Source organism: Theobroma cacao, chromosome 1, assembly GCF_053813885.1.
Source record: "Theobroma cacao isolate CCN51 chromosome 1, ASM5381388v1, whole genome shotgun sequence".
NCBI lineage: Eukaryota > Viridiplantae > Streptophyta > Magnoliopsida > Malvales > Malvaceae > Theobroma > Theobroma cacao.
This window is the reverse complement of record NC_142639.1, coordinates 17,154,381-17,161,839: the sequence shown is the minus strand read 5'-3', so window position 1 is coordinate 17,161,839 and position 7,459 is coordinate 17,154,381.

Below are 7,459 nucleotides of genomic sequence, written 5' to 3'. Positions count from 1 at the left end.
AGGACAGCTTGTGATGGCTTTGGGAATTTATGGGCTAGTGATTTTTCCCAAAGTCTTGGGGCATATAGAGGTCGAAATTATAGATTTCTTCGAACAAGTTATCAACAAGGCCAACCCTTCACCTTCAATCTTAGCAGAAACTCTCAGATCACTGAATTATTGTCGGAGAAAAGAGGAAGGACAATTTGTGGGATGCGCACAGCTTTTTTCCATTTGGATAGTAAGTCACTTTGAATGCAAGGTTAAGAGGTTCAAAAAGCCATTTCATCCACAAAGTACCCTCATTAAAGAATTCTATGAGAATGAATGGCCAGAAAATAAGAATAAAGAGCAATGGATCTCTAGGCTTAGGAAACTCATAAGCGTGGAGGTAATTTGGAGAGTTCCATGGATGCCTCGTCGCCCAGTCATGTACAAACGCAGAGATGAACCTTGGGTACCGTTAATGGGGCCATAGGGAGCAATTAGCTATGCCCCAATCATGGTGAGAAGGCAGTTTGGGTCAGAACAGTTTATGCCAATGACGCACCGACTCAACACTTTGGAGTTTACTTATGGAGAGCCGGGTTCTTTAAAAAGGATTGAGGAGATTGCGTGAACTTGGAATAAAACAAGCCGAGTCGACCAAGGGAGGTACATTGATGAAGTTACCACTAGGTATTTGATATGGCATGCCCGACGAGTTAAGGATGTAGTATATCCAAAGAAAGATTCACCTCATGACCCAATTAACCCGAAACCTCGAGATACTTTGCTCGAGAGTGAGTTAGCTCGAAAGAAGTTTGAAGCTGAAAATGCCAATTGAAAGCAACGATATGAAGATATCAAAAAAGAGTGTGAGAATATGAAGAAAGAAGTAACTGAATAAAGAAAAAAGGTTCGAAAAATAGACAGTGATTGGGAAAAGAAGTATGAGAGCCTGAATAATAAGTTTTCTGCCACAACCAGTGAACTTCAAAGGGAAATACAAGTGAGAGAAAATAGAGGCAATGAGCTTTAAGCGTACAATGATGGATTGAGAAACCAAGTACGATTCCAACAAGAATCCATTCAATTGCTAAGACAAGAGTACAAAGAGCTTAACGAGGTTATGGGAACTTATCAACAAGAATATAAGCGCCTTAAACAAGAGAATGCCCGGATTCTAAAGTGGGGTGAATCCTACAAATAAGTTTATGTGGAGAAACACGACCAGATGGATTACTTGGTTAGGCAAATGAGAAAGGTGGCTTACAAGGTGAGAAGCATGGCCAGGAAGACAAACATATTTAGGAGCCAAGTTTTTTCTATTGGGAAACAAGAGCAACAATTGATTAAGTATTTTGATGAAGCGTATAGCCACTACGATAGAATTGACGAATATTTCTAAGATGTAAAAGATGACTCCAAGATTGTAATAAAAAATAATATCTTATGCAATGGATTACTTTGTTGATGGGTGTTATGTGACAAATACTTTTAGTACATGACCATTCATTTATACATGCATAAATCCTCATTTCATGTTAATAAGTGTTTTCGCTTGTAAATAAAGATAATGGGTTCATTTTTACATTTCATTCATGCATGCATCTAATTCGTGTTTATGATCACAGTAAGGTTTCAAAAATAGCTCGACCACCTAAACCGAGTGATCAACATGTCCATTACACTCATCGACGAGTAAGAATCGTGGAAGAAGAACAAAGGGAATGAATGGATAGAATGGAAAGAGCTCAAGAAGAAATGAGAGAATAGTTAGCAAAGATGATGGAATTGATGATGAGCTTAAGTAAAGGAAAAAGAGTGGTTAAAGAGTCAACTCCGTTAGAAAACCCACAACCAAGGACGTTAGGAATGATCTGCCTTATCCTCCGGGGTTTACTCCACCGCATGCCCAAACTTTTCAAAGAGTCCACCCTCAAGTGACACCACCTGCTTATTATAATGTACCACCCCCAATAGGCCATCAACCGACTCATGGACAATTTGGGTCAAATTTTGGGACAAATCCTGTTGAACTAATACACGTTCTGATTTAGACGATCCAAAAGAGTAAGAAAAGTTAAGAAAGAGTTCATCACAAATAGGGGAAAATGAAAAAGTCAAGAAAAAATATGATTTGTTGGAAGAGCGCCTTCGTTCTATCGAAGGAGTTGATAGCTTCGGTACTATGGATGCAGCCGAACTATGCTTTGTTCCTGATGTACTGATCCCTGCCAAGTTCAAGGTTTCAAAATTTGAAAAATATGACGGAACGAAGTGTCCCATGGCACATATTACCATGTATTGTCGGAAGATGACTACACAGTTTCACGATGACAAGCTACTGATCCATTTCTTCTAAGACATCTTGATTGGGTAAATTGCTCGGTAGTATGTACAACTGGATCGGAATCATATTAAGACCTGGAAAGATCTAGCAAGAGCTTTCGTAGCCCAATACAAGCATGCGACCGAATTAGCCCATGATCGGTTATCATTGCAAACTATGGAAAAAAAGCAAAGTGAGAGCTTCAAGGAGTATGCCCAAAGGTGGAACGATACAGCAGCACAAGTTTAGCAACCTCTCACTGATAAGGAAATGATTGTGTTGTTTATAAACACACTCTGAGCTCCATGTTATGAGCGCTTGATCAACAATGCCAAGAAAAACTTAACGAATTTGGTCTTATCTGGAGAAATAATAGAATGAGCTATCAAAAGTGAGAAAATTGAAGGGCATGAAGTTGCTAGCTTAAAGAAAGGGAGTTTGGTCAAGAGAAAAGAATGGGATGTGCAAGCAGTGACCCATGACAAATAACAAACCCACAACTTTAGCCCATATCACCAATACCCCCCATACCAACCTTCTATCCGAACATAGGCAACATCGCATAAAACCTATATGTGTACCAACCTGCCCCACAACCAACGTTTCAGACCAATGTTCTCCTACAAGCTCCACCACTAAAACTGGTAACTTTAACCGATAATTTTGGTAATCGTCAAAGAGGACCTAAAACTACCCTAGAAAAACCTAAGTTTGATCCTATCCCAATCCCTTACACTACATTGTTGCCACAACTCAGAGAAAATTGACTCCTTGGTCGAACCCCTTTAAAACCACTCCGACCTCCTTTTTCGAAATGGTATAACCCAAATGCGCATTGTGATTATCATTTTGGAATTCAAGGACACTGCACAGAGAATTGTATTGCATTAAAACATAAGGTCCAAGTGTTCATTAAGGCAAAACTTTTAAATTTTGCTAAAAAAGATAATTCAAATGTTGATGGGAATCCCTTACCTAACCATGGAAGTCTGACAGTGAATGCCATACATGAAGGGATGATTCGTAAGGTGAAAAAGGAGTATCAATGAGATTCAAACGCCAATGGATAGAGTGTTTGAGGCGTTGTTCAAAATAAATGCCATCACTCCAGAACTAATAGATACAAAAGAATTAGGGCATGATCTCACTCATTCTTACAAATTTCATATGGAGGCAATTGGGCATTCTATTCAAAATTGTGATGGCTTTCATTGTAAGTTGCAAAAGTTGATGGATTTGTCGGTAATTGAGTTTTATGTAGAAGACGAAGATGATTTGGTTGGAACCATTAATGAAGATACCCTAGCTGAAATGGCATGAAGTTCATATGGTTTGAACAAACCTAAACCTTTCACCATATTTTATGAAGAAAACAAGAGTGTAATGAATGATATATTCCCTACTATTGTCGAAAGTGGCATCACTATCAAAATTCCCAACCCGTTTTTGTACGAGAGTGAGAAAGCTATTCCCTAGAATTACGAATGTAATATTTTAGGTATGGCCCCCTACTTCCCAAGTATCTTCTGCAGATCTAACCGGCGTAGGAGGTATAACACGAAATGGGTGATGTTATTCTCTTGAGATAGTAGAAAGGGTTGAAAAAGGAAAATCCAAACAAGGAGAAGATCCGAAAAAAATAAATACCTTTCTCAAGGGCCAAACCACCGAACCTCTAGTTGCTCCGAACAACGAGGTTTAAAAGCCTGTTACGGAGAAAGAAGCGGATGAATTTCTCAAATTTATGAAACACAGTGAGTATAGTGTGGTGGAGCAATTAACAAGAATGGTTGCTCACATCTCGCTGTTATCTTTGCTTTCAATTTGAAAGGACACAAGAATGCGCTACTCTAGGTCTTGAATCAAGCTTACGTGGCTTATGATATATCGGTGGAAAAGTTGGACCATATCGTGGGAAACATTATAGTGGGGAACTTTATTGCCTTTAATGATGAGGAAATTTCATCGGGTGGTCGAGGAAGTAATAAAGCTTTGTACATTACCATCAAATACAAGGACCACGTCGTGCCCAGGGTCTTGATTAACAATGGCTTAGCTTTAAATGTCATGCCTCACTCTACCTTAACCAGGTTGCCAGTAGATATGTCTTATATGAGAACCAACCATATGGTTGTAAGGGCCTTCAATGGGACCACAAAGGAAGTGGTAGGGGACATTAAACTACCGATAAAAATGAACCTTTACATTTTTTAGGTTCAATTTCAAGTCATGGACATTGCCTCATCTTAAAATTGCTTACTAGGGTGTCCATGGATTCATATGGGGGGAGCCATACCATCTTCCCTTTATCAAAAAGTTAAATTCATAATTAAGGGCCAGCTGATAAGTGTATCTGCGGAGGAAAACATACTGGCTATTCAACCCTGATTTGCTCTCTATGTAGAGGCGGCAGAAGAAGTCCCAAAATGCTCTTTTAGATCTTTTGAATTTGTTAATGCTACTTATATGGGGGAAGGAGAAGTGATACCGGCTCCTCATTTGTCAGTAGCAATTAAAATGGGGGTTAAACAGACAGTGAGAAAAGGATGCCGTGCTAGTTTCGGGCTAGGAAAGAATTTACAAGGAATTATCCGTCCTTTAACTCCAATCAAGAATGAAGAAAGGTTCAGTTTGGGGTATAAACCTACCAAAGAAGAGAGAAAGAAATTGGCAGTCCAAAAGAAGATTAAGAGGATGGTTTAGCTTGAGGGAAAGGAAGAAAAATTTGAGAAAAGGACAATTTCGTACTTGTATGAGACTTTCTGCTTCGTAGGTTACATTCACACCAAGGCACCAGAGGAGGTCAATCAGGTTTTACGGATGTTTGATGAGCTATCAATCCATATGATCAAATATGAAGAACCTAACGAGAGGGTCCTTGTGGTGTATCCAATATTGCTAGGAGAGGAGCTAATCAATTGGACAGTCACGGAGTTGCCCGTCATCTTTAAGTCTTTGAAAATGTAATGAACGATTTTACCTAAATGCCTATGCCCAAGGGCGTTAAGAGTAATTTCTTGTTTAAGTAGGGCTTTCTATTACCTTAATCATTTAAATAAATGACAAAGCATGATGTGTTCATAATTCATTAACCTTTTCGCATATTTTCTTTTTATTTATTCTTTTAGCCAATAAATACTTGCCTACACACATGTCCGATTTTACCTATTTACAGGTCTTTAAATAATGGACACGAAGACAATCTAGAAAACAATTTGAATGTTGATTTCGAGAATGTTTCAAATGTTGATGAATTAAAAAATGAAGAAGAAATGGATGACTATGAGTTACCCCCTGATTTGTCGAGATTGTTGGAACAAAAGGAAAGGGAGATTTTAACTCATCAGGAACTCATAGAAATGATTAACCTGGGAAATGGGGAAGAAAAGAAACAGGTTAAGATTGGTACCTCGCTATCATCTAGTGAACGACAGAAGCTAGAGAATTGCTTCGTGAGTATGTGGATGTGTTTGCTTGGTCATATCAGGACATGCCAAGTCTTAATATTGACATTGTTGTACACAAGTTACCTTTGAGATCGGATTGCAAGCCGATTAAACAGAAATTAAGAAGGATGAAGCCAGATATGTTACTGAAGATTAAAAAAGAAGTAAAAAAGTAATTTGATATTGGGTTCTTGGAGGTGGCTAAGTATCCTGATTGGGTAGCTAATATAGTCCCGGTTCCTAAGAAGGATGAAAAAGTTTGAATGTGCGTTGATTACAGGGATTTGAACAGAGTGAGTTTGAAAGATAGCTTCCCTTTGCCACATATCGATACTTTTGTGGACAATACAGTAAAGCATGCTTTATTCTCATTTATGGATGGTTTTTCTGGGTACAATCAGATTAAGATGACACTCGAAAATATGAAAAAAACAACGTTCATAACCATGTGGGGAACATTTTGTTACAAAGTAATGCCATTTGGATTGAAGAATGCAGGTGCCACCTACCAAAGCGCAATGGTAACTTTGTTCAATGATATGATGTATAAAGAGATAGAGGTGTATGTGGATGACATGATTGCAAAATCTCGTACGGAAAGAGATCATACTGTTAATCTCAAGAAGTTGTTCGAGAAATTGTGAAAGTTTCACCTCAAGTTGAACCTTGCAAAATGTACTTTCGATGTTACTTTTGGAAAATTGTTGGGGTTTGTAGTAAGTGAAAAAGGAATTGAAGTGGACCCGAATAAAATACAAGCTATTCAAGAGTTGCCACCTCCTAAAATGCAAAAAGAAGTGAAAGGATTTTTAGGGAGGTTGAATTACATTGCTCGGTTTATATCCCAACTCACCTTCAAATGTGATCAAATCTTCAAGCTACTTCGAAAGCAAGACCTAGAAGAGTGGAATGAAGAATGTCAGATAGCCTTTGATAAAATCAAAGAGTATCTCACAAATCCACCTGTGTTGGTACCACCAACAGATGAAATACCTCTTATTTTGTATCCAAATATGAACAAGAATTCCATGGGATGTGTATTGGGGCAACATGATGAAGCTGGAAAGAAAGAACAGGCCATATACTACCTGAATAAGAAATTCATGCAATATGAGTCTAAATACTTTGCACTTGAAAAGATGTGTTATGCGCTAGCATGGATCGCCCAAATACTCCGACAATTTATATTGTATCATACAACATGGTTGGTGGCAAAATTGGATCCCATCAAGTATATTTTTGAAAAACCTTTACTGTCTGAAAGAATAACACGATGGCAAGTTCTATTGTTTGAATATGATATTGTGTATGTGTCTCAAAAATAATAAAAGGGAGCATCATCGCTGATTTCCTTATAGATCGAGCTGCTGAGAATTATGAACCTGTAAGTTTCGATTTTCCAAACGAAGATTTGATGGCCATCTTGCACATAGAAAAAAATGGTCCTAATAAACTTAATCCCTGGAAGATGTATTTTGATGGGGCATCTAATTCTTTGGGGCACGGAATTGGAGCAGTGTTGATTTCTCTAGATGGAAAGTATTATCCAGCCATGGCAAGGTTGAATTTCAATTGTACTAATAATATGGCAGAGTATGAGGTGTTAGTAATAGGATTACAAGCAGCAATCGACATGAAGGTCGACAAGATAGAAGTTTACAGAGATTCGGCTTTAGTGATATGTCAAATGAGAGGTGAATGGGAAATTAGAGATTTTAAA